General features: G+C 49.4%; 1 protein-coding gene across 1 annotated transcript in view; it reads left to right on the top strand.

The window, feature by feature from the left end:
* DKK3 (dickkopf WNT signaling pathway inhibitor 3) overlaps positions 1-13,962 on the top strand; it is a gene marked incomplete at its 3' end in the record, with an annotated part of 46,922 nt that overhangs the window by 17,653 nt on the left and 15,307 nt on the right. The gene's annotated exons all lie outside the window — the stretch shown is intronic.

The following is a 13,962-nucleotide window of genomic DNA, read 5'->3' as shown; positions in this document are numbered from 1 at the left end:
ATTTCATGGACTTGCAGAGGGCACCATGCTGAGGAGTCACTGGGGTTTAGTTTAACAGAAGTGCATTGGCGGACGGCGTGGGTTCCTTAGAGAACGTCAGTCAGTTCCCAAAGGCCCAGCCTCCTGGAGAGTCCTGCTGGGGGTGTGGTAGTGGGCAGGGGTGTGTGGCCAAGTCCCAGAAAATACAGACCTTCCCTGTCGGTCAGTCTGGGGGCAGAATGAGGTCTGAACAAGATGTGAGGCCCACCTGGGTTCAGAGCTGTCCTGACCCTCACAAGCTCTCTGTGATTCAGTTTCTTTCTTTATCCAGTGAAGCTAATAATCCCGGGTTCACAGAGTTGGGGGAGAGTCTTGTAAGGCAAGGTTTATGAAAGCTCTTTGTATAAGGCTCATTATTATTGACAAGTAATTAACACTGGGTTCTGACTGGCTTCTCCCCTGGTTGCCATCAACCTACTGCAAAAAAAGAGTGGAATTTCCCTGGAAGCTGAGGCTGTGTTTCAGGACTCCACGGGCCTCTTCCCACTGATGTTTGTGGCCTTGGGCTAAGTCCTCTAGAGCTCTGCCTCGCCCTCTTGAGTAATGCATTTTGCTAGAAACTCCGTGTTCCCTGCCTCAAGCCTGACTCACCCTGCACTTCTTGTCCTCACGAGTCATAAGTGTGTGGTTTGGGTGTTGGGGATACAAATAGAAGGAAGGATGGGCCTAATGAATGACAAGAAGCATAGGTGATGGTCAGGTGCTGACAAGTTCCAGGATGGGGCCAGGTTGGCAGGACGTATCTTGGTTTCTATAGAAAACAACATACTTGTGGTTCTAAGAGTGATTGGCAGAGTCTCGTGTGAATGTACAGTTCCACAGTCCTATAACCAGACACTTGGGTCCATTTGTGTTTCTAGATTTATATTTTGCATTGGTTTTGTAATTTCTGGCCAGGTATAAGGCCCTCATGCCTTAATCCAGTAGGAAAACATTATAGGAAAAATTGAAGAGCTCTGGATCATTCTGAGAAGTGGATAAGCAATCCCCAAATAAATAAAGTTGTGGGTGAGCAGTTTTTAAGGAGTAGGAGGTGTTTTTTTTTTCTTTTTTTGAGCTATAACCTGGCTATATTAAATTGTACTCTCCTCAACCTAAATCTCCTTTAAGAAGGAATTCGTGATTCCACATGCCAAATCAAAATACTGTGAAGTTGATAAACCAGTTTCATACAGGTTTCGTATAAATTGGTATAAAAGGATGTCTTCAATAAAATGTTAAGTGAATAAAAAGCAATTGTAAAGCAGTATATCTACTATGTATTTAAGATATACTTTATATATATAGCTTATAAAATATCTCATTTTTAGAAAAAAACAGTATGCATTAAAAAGCTTGGCAAAATGTACACAAAATCATTACTAGTAGATATCTCTGGAAGAATTGAACTTTGCAGAGACTTTTCCTTTGTAGAACTCTGTATGTTTTGAGTGTTTTAAGAAGAGTGTTTGAACTATTTACAGTTTTGCTATAGACATCTATCTATCTTTTTGAACAATATTGCCAGTGTTTCTTTGTGTAAAACCTGGAAATTAAATTGCTGTGTCAAAGGGTGTGCCTAGGGGCTTCCCTGGTGGCACAGTGGTTGAGAGTCCGCCTGCCGATGCAGGGGACACGGGTTCGTGCCCCGGTCCGGGAAGATCCCACATGCCGCTGAGCGGCTGGGCCCGTGAGCCATGGCCGCTGAGCCTGCGTGTCCGCAGCGGGAGAGGCCGCAACAGTGAGAGGCCCTCGTACTGCAAAAAAAAAAAAAGAAAAAAAAAAGGGTGTGCCTATCTAAGATTTTGAAAGATGTTGCCCAGTTTTCCGTCCAAAGGTTGTACTATTTTTGCTTCTAGCAGCAATTTCTGAGATAATTTCACCAACCCTCCCTCACCTACAGTGAGTGTTATAGTAGGTGACCACGTATATTTTCTTTTTGTGTCTATTTCTTTGATTATTAGTAAGGTCAAGGGGAATGGCTGTTTGAGAATTGTAAGTTGTAGCAAACAAGAGAGTGGTCCACAAATTTATCTCATCCCTTCCTCTCTTCTTCAGGGAGAAGGGCCAGTTTCACATTCCAGGCTGTTCCCAAGGCCAAATACCATCTGGCCCAGTGTGGGACAGATTAGGAAGGTGTGAGGTTCCAGCAGGAACTATCTGTGCGTTCCGTGTCCACCGTGATGGCTGAGGGGCTGCAAGTCACACCGGGGAGTAGGTGATGGTGACATGCAGGCTACTGCTCCCACCCCTGTAAACACAAAAAGGCAGGCACTCCCTCCTTCCTTCTTTGGCCACATTCACAAACACCCCAAAGCTTAGATGCCCTCTGAGAGGAGAAGCTCTTTAGCGGGATGGGTAAGTCTTGGGCCCAAGGAGAGCTGGCTCAGAGTGCAACTCTACTGCTAGTAGCTGTGTGACTGGTGAAATCCCTTAACTGCTCTGAGCCTTAGTTTCCCCACATGTAAAGTGGATTCATCAGAGTACCTTCCATATAGGATAAAATAAAACAATCCAGGTAAAAACATACCAGACAGCGCCTAGAACGCGAGAATAAGCAGTCAGTAAATGTCAGCTCTTTGTTGTTATCATTATTTGATTACCCCCAAACCATGGCTGTCAAAATTCCCTGTGTTAATTATTCAACTCATCCATTTATTTGCACATTCATTGAGCACTTAATGTGTGTCTGGCAGATAAATGTAAAAGATGGTCCCTAACAGCAGAGAGGACCCAGGCTAGCGGTGGAACAGAAAAGTAAACGGGTCATTACAACATGGATTCATACGTGTTTCCTAAGGCAGTGGTGGACAGAGCATGGTGGGAGCACTGTGTGAGAGCTAGATGCGGTAGCCAGGGAAGATTTTGTCAGGAAACAATCCTTCCTGGTTTCTGGAGTTTCTGCACATTTTATAAGCAGAGGCGCTAATTGCCCTTTGGTTTCAGACTATCTTTTCCAGGATGTTTGTACAGCAAGCAGCCTTGGAAGACAGAGCCAGCTCTCCCTCCTTGGCAGAGGGAAGGTTTGCTTGCAGTCCATTATATGAGATTTGGGTGCTCTAAGCTCGACATTCGTCAGCTGTGATGCACACCCACTGCACACACTGGATCCACCTGGGCCCCTCCATGTTGCCCCCTGGGACTTGGGGGTGAGGGGAACTGTCACAGACATGAAGCTCATGCTGCTTCTGTGCGGTCAGCAATGAAGCCCTTTGTCTCTGACCCAGGAGTCTGACTTCTCTGCTGGCAGCCGTGAAACTGTGGAAGGCTCACTTGTCCCCTTGCAAGTAAAGTCTCAGACCCTTCACACATTTTGGCAGGCTTCCTGGAAGAGGTAGCAGTTGAGCTGTGTTTTGAACGGTGTCGAGGAATTCTCAGTTGTGAGGAGGAAGGGCATTCCTTGCAGAAGCATTCTTTGTTTACAGTCAAGGAGGCTGGTGGAACTGGAACATGTGTGAGGAACACTACATAGTTTAGAATGCCAGAGGTGGAGGTGTGCTTGGGGGAGTAGCAGATGAGGCTGGGGAGAGGCAGGAATTAGATCAGGAAGGGTTTCGAGAGCCCAGCCAAGGAGTTGGAAATACATGCTGAGTTAGGAACATACCCTGCCTCGGTATAGTATAGGGAGGGTCCACACAATCCCCGGGATAAAGAGCCAGGAAGACGTGGTTTGGATGGCAGAGATGTGAAACTCGAGACCGAGCCGTCTGTGCCCTGCAAAAAGCCTGGCTTCGGGGCTTGGAGTCTGGAAACTTGGAGTCTTAGAAGTGGAACACGCTGCTTTTGCTTGGTGCCAATAGGCAGGTCAAATAAACAACAGTGATTGAACTTGAAATCTCATTAGGCTGACGCTGCAGGACAAGCCTATTTCTGTGGCTTCTGAGTAGCCCAAGCATGTCAGGGGCTGAAGAGCTCCCTGTGCAGGTGGGTGGCTGTCCCTGGCTATTAGGGCCTGGGGATCCTTCTAGACCAGCCTGGGACTTTTTCAGGCTGACTGTAAGATCTGCAGCTCTGCCCGTCCTTGATCTTTGGCATAGTTCTGAAAAACTCACAGAGCTTGTGAGTCCATATCATTTTATTTTTATTTATTTTATTTATTTATTTTTTTTGCGGTACTCAGGCCTCTCACTGCTGTGGCCTCTCCCGTTGCGGAGCACAGGCTCCGGACGCGCAGGCTCAGCGGCCATGGCTCACGGGCCCAGCCGCTCCGCAGCATGTGGGATCTTCCCAGACTGGGGCACAAACCCGTGTCCCCTGCATCGGCAGGCGGACTCTCAACCACTGCGCCACCAGGGAAGCCCCTCATTTTATTTTTTATTTATTTATTTATTTTTTTGCGGTATGCGGGCCTCTCACTGCTGTGGCCTCTCGCGTTGCAGAGCACAGACTCCAGACACGCAGGCTCAGTGGCCATGGCTCACGGGCCCAGCCGCTCCGCGGCATGTGGGATCTTCCTAGACCGGGGCACGAACCCATGTCCCCTGTATTGGCAGGCGGACTCTCAACCACTGCACCACCAGGGAAGCCCCTCAATTTATTTTAAAATAACATCAAGGACCACAACATTCCCTCGTTTGGTCACTAAGACTCAGAAAGTGATCAGATTAGCCATCCTCTCTCCAAAACCACCTATTTCTCCTTTTCAGGGTAAATCCTGGTAACCGATCAGACCAGCTCATCAGTGCTGTGATGTCATCCAGTACTCAGTAATAATTAATGATCATAATGACAATAATAGTAATAGACGATGATGAACATAAGAGCTGCCATTGATGGGGCCCCTGCTGTGTGCCAGGCACTGTGCTTGGGATCTGGCCAGCTTCCCTTCACATAATAAACACAACAACCATGCAGGGCACATACACTCTTGATCCCATTTTATAGATGAAGTAACTGAGGCTCAGAGAAGTGAAACAGCAGAGCTAGGTGGAAAGCCAGTACTAAGAGAAAAAAAACAAACAAATTACTTAGGTGTTATCCATTGCCAAACCTTTAAAACCCATGTTCTTAATGGAACATTTTAAAAATTGCGGTAAAAAATAAATAATATAAAATTTACCATCCTAACCATTTTTATGCATATGGTTCAGTAGTAAGTGTATTCACATTGTTGTGCAGCCGGTCTCCAGAACTCTTTTCATCTTGCAGAACTAAGACACTGTACGCATTAAATGATAACTCCCCGTTCCTCCCTCCCCCTGGCAACCAACCTTCTACTTTCTGTCTCTATGAATCTGACTGTTCTACGTACTTCATATGAATGGAATCATACTGTATTTGTCCTCTTGTGATTGGCTTATTTCACTTAGCATAATGTCCTCAAGGTTCATTCATATTGTAGCATGTGTCAGAATTTCCTTCCTTTTTGCTGAACAGTATTCCATTGTGTGTGTATTTTCATTCGTCTGTCAGTAGACACTTGGGTTGCTTCCATCTCTTGGCTGTTGTGAATCCTACTGCGATGAACATGGGTGTACAAATCTCTCTTTGAATCCCTGATCTCGATTCTTTGGGGTATATACCCAGAATGGAATTGCTGGATCATATTGTAATTCTATTTTTAATTTTCGGAGGCACTGCCAATACTCTTACACGGCAGCTACACCATTGTACATTCCCACCAGTGGAGCGTGAGATGGGGGTGTTTTGCTACCTCTTGGTTTCCGTGACTGTAGGCACTAGGGAACCCAAGGGCCCAATGTAAGCTGAAGGGCTGTACAAAAATCCCTGGGCTCTGCTGCCCTAGGTCAAGGCAGTGCCTTCCCAACACTGGTCCCACCAGTAGCCTCTGCAGTATGGCAGCTATCCTCTCAGGGGGTGTCTTTGAGGGGTACCTGACACCACTAACCAGAGGTGTAAGTAAACACTAACTCATGCCCCCCTCTAGCCAACACGCTGAAAACTTCCCCCTGTCCCCGGCTGGGTGTAGGCAGGCTCAGGCTGCATCCTTGGAAATTCATTTCTAGGATCCAAAGATGTGGTTTTCCTGATCGTTAGGAATCTCCTGCCCATCCACACCCTCCTTGGTGAGATCCCGCACTGTGTCTCCTGAAAGAATCCCTGAGGCTTCGGGGAGCTCCCACTTTCCCTCGGGGCACTGCAGACTCCTGGGGGCTCTGGCGGGGGCTCAGGCCTCCAGGGAGAGGGTTTTGTGGTGGTCGGGAGGGTTTCCTGGGAGGAGGACCAGAGGACAGGGGCTCTGGGGTCATAGGCAGAGCCAGTGGAAGGGAACTGGGTCAGGATGAAGGTTTGGGATGCAGAGGTATGTATTTAATGCTCTCAGGGAATTCACGGTATGCCCCAAACCTGGTGAGCTGAGCTGGTCTCCCAAGTCAGGCAGGAATGTCTTCTCTTGGTCCTATGCCCAGCAGACTGTAGGAAAAATGATGGATGAGGATTGAGTCATCTAAACGTTTGCCCAGATCTCATCACTCTGTCTAGACCCACTGTCAGTTTCACTTTTCACCTCCACCCCCTGGGAGAGAAAGAATAAACAAGACATGTGGGTATATTTTATGGGAACACAGAGCAGTGGGATTTGGAGTCTGGAGTGCCAGGGGTTGGGATCCCTGCTCCCTGGGCAGCTTCCCCTACTGCTCTGAGCACTGGTTCCTGCCCCATGAGAGGAGGAGTTAGTGACTGCCCTAAGGGTGTTTCAGAAGGAAGAGACAATGTATGGAAAGTGTCCGGCACTTAATAGATGTTCAATACAAATAGATTCTCCTCTCTGAGCTAATTTCCTGGGCCTCTAGGAGCAGTGATTTACCAAATATGAGGGTGATACATTAGTACATGTATTTATTTTGTTGTAAGTTTGCTGTCCCTTGAAACCCAGTAACTGAGAAACTTTCTCAGGTGATACTGGCTAAGGCGCTAGACCAAACGGATGAAAAAGCTGTTGTGTGAAGACAGGCCTTGTGCCAAAGGTAAGTAAAGCAAGATTTCACTGAGTTACAGAGTTATAAATGGCAGGGTTCACAGGGTCCTTTGAGTTCCTGTAGACCAGGGTTGAAAACATGGGGCACATACACTGCCATCCTCCCCACTGCCACACCCATAGCAGACACGACTAATCAATAGCAGTTATTTCCTAATGAGCCCAGATGGAGCTTCAGAATTTGAGATAACACAGCACTTCAAGCAGCCATTGATAATGGAGTTTCCTGTTGGGGAAGCAGGGCCTTGGTGTCACCGTTTTTGTGATATCTAGTAAGATTAGTAACCGGGGAGATGGTCTGCCTAAAGCTGAGAAGATGGTGATGACTGCTGGGGAAGGGGCTTCTCAGGGAGCAGCCATCCGAAGTTGATGAAGTGGTGGCCAGGAGAGTATCTAGAAGACTGTGAGCCCTGGGAAGGCAGGGGCTTTGTCCTGTTTACTTCTGTATCAACATGGGATCGGCGCTTAGTAGTTGAATGAACAGATTTAACAGATGAAAGCTGTATGACCAAGGAGTAAGCTGGGACTATAAACAGAAGCAGCAGGCCTTGAAGATAAGACCCAGCAAAGAGCTACAAATACGTAGATGAGTTTTATTTGCTTGAAAAAATGGTCCTCTTTGTGTTTTTCTTGCCTTCATTTGTTCATCTACATTATTGAGCACCTACTGTTTGTTGGGCTGTACACCAGGTATCTTTACATCTTTTATTTTCTAATTTTTATAAAATAGAGAAGTAGGTTTTTTTTTTTTTTTTTTGGCTGCGTTGGGTCTTTGTTGCAGTACACGGGCTCAGTAGTTGTGGCACACAGGCCCTAGAGTGTGCAGGCTTCAGTAGTTGCAGTGCATGGGCTCAGTAGTTGTGGCATGTGGGCTCTAGGGCACATGGGCTTCAGTAGTTGCAGCACGTGGGCTCAGCAGTTGTGGCTTGCGGACTCTAGAGCGCAGGCTCAGTAGTCGTGAAGCACAGGCTTAGTTGCTCCATGGCATGTGGGATCTTCCCGGACCAGGGATCAAGCCCGCAGCCCCTGCATTGGCAGGTGGATTCTTAACCACTGAGCCACCAGGGATGTCCTGGAAGTAGGTATTATTTTACAGATGAGGACACTGGAGTTTAGAGAAGTTAAATTCCCAAAGTCATGGTAGATGGTTGAATGGTAAAATGGGTTCCTATTCCTCTGAAACCAGATATAAACTGGCCTTTTCCATAAAAAGATATATTTCTGATAGAAAAAGTCATGGAAGTTTGCAGCCATAATTTGAGGTGGTTTTGAAGAAGTTATTGTGAACCTTCCACCACCTGGTTCCATTCCTGTCATTTATACCAAGAGTCATTGAACACCCCCCACCAGATGTTCAAAATGAAGAATCAGAATCACAAAAGGACCACTGCATGGCCATAAACACAGGGCTCTTTCCCTCCCAAGAATGGCAGAGCCCCTTGGGGGTCACTGGGAGAGGCTATCAGGGTTAGGAAACTGTGGATTCTCTCACCCGATTTCTTCTGCTCTCACCACTGGTTGGGTATGAGACCCGTGCCCCTGAAGGGGAACGTTCTAAACCACCGAGGAGGAGCATTTTAAGTGGGTGGCAGGCACCTGTATCTGAAGTTTGGCCACTGACACATTTCAATGATGTGATGTGGAAAATACAGCCACAGTCTGAATTTTCCATAGTCTCATAATTCATGGCCTCCCAGAAGAGGAAGCAGGCACAAAAAGCAGAGAGAGCCCACTGCCTGGAGTAGCCGTCAGGGTGGAAAACATCTTGCTTCGCAGACTGAGGAGGCCTGCTCCCCAGGCCAGTGGGTCCTGGTGGCTCAAAGTGGCCAGGGGCCAACAGACTCCATCCCTCTCAGGCCCTGCAGGAAGCAGGCCTTACGGTCAGCCTCCCACCCCCCTCCCAGTAGCCTTTTGCTTTTCCCATTGCTTTGGGGTCCTGTTTTTTCCCCATGATGTCTGCAGGACCTCCTTCTCCAGGGAGAACACACGCCCTGCAGAAAGGCTAAACAAAAGTCATGCTCGGTGCCTGCCTTGGTGGAGCTGTTCCCTTCCCCGATAGCTTTGCTAGGATTTGGAGGGGGAGAGAAAGGGAAGAGAACTAATATTCATCGAGCATCTACTATGTGCCAGGTACTGTGGACCATTTCATAGACGTGATTTTCCTTAACTCTAACCAAACCCACCTAGAACAGGGGGTACCAGCCCTGCTTTAAAGATGAGGAAGCACAGAGTGACTTGCCAAGGTTGTACAGCTAGTAAGTGGCAGAGTTAGGATCTGGAAATAGGTCTGTCTTACTCCAAAGCCTAGCCTTCTTCTACCATACACTACTTTACAAAAGGGGCAGATGGGAAGGTCACTAATAGTAACTGAAGGTCTGGTCCAGGCCATGACATGTGGACATCCGTATCGCTGTTAATCTTCCTAGCAACATAATTGGTTTGGATTTGTCATTCCCATTTTTCAGATGAGGAAACTGCAGCCCAGTGATGTTAAATGACTTACCCAGCAAGGAGTGTTGAGAAGGAAGTGGACCTGGGGGCTCACCGTAGGGGTAGTGTGTCCCTTTTATAGCCCGTGGCCGGGGTCTCGGCTTGGAGAGCTGGAGCAGACCTGGTGATGGGGGTGGATTCCTCAGCACCGGCACCTCAGCAGGCAGCGCTGGGGCCATCATGATGATGGGTGGCTCCAGGGTGTCTGGGGCAGAAAACCTAGGTGTGCCCAGACCACTCTTCCTAGACCACGGCCCATGGCCTCCCCCTTAGAGCTGTAGCTTTCTGTGTCCCCTGCCATCGCAGGAAGATGAAGCAAAATAAGATGAGGCCACTTGTGAGCAGAACGAGGTCAGAGCGTGTGTTTTTCGGCTTTTTCCAAGCTCATTAGCACAAATGGTTCAACTTGGAAGGCTTAACAATTCCACAAGCCCCTTTTTCAGTCCTCACTGTGGTGAACTTTGTGGGGATTGTTGGGGGGAGGGAGAGCATAATTGCTGACAGCAGGAAAGAGGCCGGGACCAAGGGCTTTAGAAACCCATTTGAGGCCCCGGGGGCATGCCAGGCTGTCTTCCCTTCCAATGGCCTAGCAGTTGCCTGGGGAAGTGACTTTTTCTGCATGGGGGGAACAACTTTGTTTCTGTTTTCTGTTACTTTACATTTTCTTCATCTTTTTTTTTTTTTTTTTTAAAGAACTTGAAGGAATCCTTTGAGATGTATCTTTTAAAGAGGGTGCTAGACGGGAGGCACTAAAGGAGTAGCCCTTAACCTTGGACATGCATTAGAATCACCTTCTTAACCTGGACAGAACTCATGGAAAAGAAGCGCACTTTGATTTTCACCAATTTTAAATCAAAGTGGTACTTCCTTCCATCTTGAAAGTAGGCAACAAACCACAGTATCATTAGCAGTTCCCTTGTTACCGGTAGGAGTCAGGCATATTTTTGTGCTCTCTCACCACTGTCGCAGATGACTTGAAACAGCATTTACACTCATCACTACTTAGAAATTAAGGTTATTGTCAGACCAGCCAGTAGGTTTTACTGCTCAGTGTGTTAATAAAGAAGCCCATAAAACACTGTATCTCAAAATATTTGATAACTGTATTTCAGTGCAGTCATTTTCCTTTGTAGTCTTGTGTGTTTTCCTTTATTTACCTAATGCATTATTCTGAGAAGGAATCTGTAGGCTTCGTTAAGCTGTCGTAGGAGTCCATGGCGTGAAAAATGTTAAGACCCCCTGTTTTTAAAAAGGCCAGGGGCCAGTGCCCACACTGGGGCCTCTTAGTCGTTCAGAGTTAGACGTGGCCTCCCTGGCAGAGGGAAGGTTGTTGAAGGGGATCTGTCCGTTGCATTCCCTGGGGTGGGGTCGCCCCCACTGTGGATGGGACGTGACCTCCAGACCCCAGTAACGCCAGCCTCCGTTCAGGTATTTGAAGCCTAAGGCCTTCGCAGACCTGTTCGCAGGAAACTGAAGTTTGAAAAACTTCTGATCACCGGCTTTGCGGGGCTCTTGAAAATGCAGGGTCAGGGTCCATCTCAGAGTTGGAATGTGCAGGTGGTCCCAGATCTGCCGTTTGACACCAGGTGGGCCAGGTGGGAAGTCTGCAGACCCCTGCAGCTTAGGGCTCCGGTGGAGGCGAGTCTTCCTCCGGGGAGGCCCGAGGCCCTGGCTGGGGCTTGGCAGCCCGAGCCACCTGCTGACGTGTCTCCGGAATTCTGCCTCCCTCTGAGGGCTTTTTCACCAGTGGATCAGCTTGAGGACACAGACAGGACGTCCCATTGGAGATTTTCGATGTTTTGGGAGGGATCATACACACCCCCCACAGTCTGTTCTTCCTTGGAGAAAGCTTGACCCGCTGTCCTGCAGACTCAGCCCTGAGCCGCTGGGATAGACAAGAGAAGGAAGACGAGCTAGTCCTCACCACCCCCCCGTTCTCTCCAGCACGCGCACCTCGGGACCGGGCCTCAGCATGCTTTACGCTGAACAGCTGGATCTCACATAGGCACCCTCTCCAAGAGTGTTTTGGGACATGACACATTCATGACTTTCTTCCCAAGGCAAAGGAAAACAATTTGAAGGGGTTGGGTTAGGCGGAGTCAGCTCACTAACTCATGTGAAAAGAGTAAAAAGAAACCAAGTGAGTAAATATGGAGAAACTCCATCTATCCCCAGTGATGGAGGGAGGGTCTTAGATAGAATCAGAATGTAACTGAGCAGTAGGGACACTCTCAGAAGCTACTAGCTCACTTACTGGAAAGCCTAAGCAGTCGCTCATCCCCTGCCCCTGAAACCTACTCTGTTCCTCCTCCATCTCCTGCATTATCCTTTCCTGTGAATGAATGAAGGAATCACACGATCGTGTGAACCATACCGGGCTTAGCTGGGTGCAGGTAAATGTGAATGCGATTTCAGTTTCATCCTGGTCATTGCTTTGTTTGAAAGCGAGGTGATTTCACTAGGGCCTGTATGAGGAGTTGTGTGAGGGTGGGGACACAGATCTCTGGTCCCCACAGGCCCCGAATGGATCCCACCCACTGCAGCCCCCTGCGAGCATCCTCCTCGCCTGTGACTGGCAGTGGCCGTGGCCTCCCCTGGTCACAGACGCAGGAAGGCCCAGAACACCTCTGCCACGGCAGCAGCTCGCTGCCCTCCATGGCTGAACGTTATTGGTCTGGGGCAGGTACCAGCACCGACGGGACCTCTGATTCTGGTTGCAAGTGTCCCAGAAAGTGGCTAAGGCCCCAGCAGGACTGGAGGCGAGAGGATACAGAATGTGCATGAAGACGTGAGCCACACAGCAATTTCAGCCCTGAACCAGGAAAGGAGAAAGAGGAAGGTGATGGAAATTTGCCCAGGGTGGCTGAGGGGACAGCAGAAGCAGTGCTGTGGCCCGGTGCCAAGAAGCTGGTGGAAACGAGAACCGAGACGCGCCTTCCCATTGACACTCCTGTCCTGACGCCCGGGAGCTGGCTCCTGGGAGACCTTCCATGACACCCAGATCCCTCCCCCTGGGAGACCCCGTCCTCTGCTCCAGGGAGGGCTGCTCACACTTCCCCAAAGGCATCTCTTCGTGTGTCTCCTTCGAGGCCCCCGACGCAGTGGAGTCCAGGGGCGCTCCTGGTCTCCTGGGACACAGCACGGCCCCGGAGGACCCACCATCACGTCCCAGATGTTGCTTCCGGTGGCCATTCATTGCTCAGAATGTTTATGTTAAAAGAGAGAAGGTGTAAGGCCCTTGCCGTGGACTCCCCTGCCAGTACCACGGGGTCCAGGCTGGGATGGGGGGGGTGGCCTCTACCTCAGAGACCAACCAGGGCCACAGGGCGCAGTGTCAGCAGCTACTTTGGAGACTCACCATCAACAAGGACTGGTATTTTATGCAAAGTCATTTGGATTCACAGGAATTCTAGCTCTGCTGGACTCCTGAACGGTGAGCGGAGACGTCCAGCCAAGGAAAATGACATCAAACCTGTCTGGCTTGGAGAGCAGCCAAGAAGACCAAGGAGGCCATAGCCTGGCCGAGGCCAGAGAGGGTCAGAGTGGAGACGAAGGAGTTCACAGAGTCAGCCACCAGGCAGGTGACCAAGCAGAGGGATATGGAGTTGGCCTCCTCGCTCTAAACAGCTGCCCGAGACTGCTGAGGACACAGCCTGCCATGCTTCCTGTCTGCCCACAGCAGGGGAGCGAGCCCTGTATAGACGCCGGCATTACCCACTGAGCCGTGAGATCATCACCAGGGTGCCAGGCGGGAAGATTGGCAAGGCAAAGGGCAAGTTTGGGATGTGCTGTGCTTGGGTGATCTGTTACCCCAGTCTCCCTGGTGTAAAACAATCATTTGTTACGCTCGTGGATTAGGGGCTAGAAATTTGGACGAGGTTCAGTGAGATGGTTCATATCTGCTCCAGAGTCTGAGAGCTCTGACTTGAAGCCAGGGTGACTCGGTGGCTAAGGCTGGAATCATCTAGAAGCTCTTCATACTCATGCTTCTGGCTGTCACCTGGGACATTAGCTGGTGCTGCGGCCTCTCCACAGCCTGGGCTTCCTCCCAGCATGGTGGAGCCTTGGTTCAGAGGGCAAGCATCTGAAGAGGGAAAGAGCGAAGCAGAAGCTCTGTTGCCTCTCATGACCCAGCCTTGAAAGTCATGCAGCATCACTGTATCAGAGTCATTAAAAGTGAGCCTAGGGGCTTCCCTGGTGGCGCAGTGGTTGAGAATCCGCCTGCCAATGCAGGGGAACATGGGTTCGAGCCCCGGTCCGGGAAAATCCCACATGCCGCAGAGCAACTAAGCCCATGCGCCGCAAGTACTGAGCCTGCGCTCTAGAGCCCACAAGCCACAACTACTGAAGCCCGCACGCCTAGAGCCCGTGCTCCACAACAGGAGAAGCCACCGCAATGAGAAGCCTGCGCACCGCAACGAAGAGTAGCCCCCATTCGCTGCAACTAGAGAAAGCCCGCGCACAGCAACGAAGACCCAACGCAGCCAAAAATAAAATTAATGAAGTTTTAAAAAAAG

The sequence above is a fragment of the Leucopleurus acutus genome (assembly GCF_964270905.1).
Source record: "Leucopleurus acutus genome assembly, chromosome: 8".
Taxonomy (NCBI): domain Eukaryota; kingdom Metazoa; phylum Chordata; class Mammalia; order Artiodactyla; family Delphinidae; genus Leucopleurus; species Leucopleurus acutus.
This window is presented reverse-complemented; position numbering and strand designations above follow the sequence as displayed.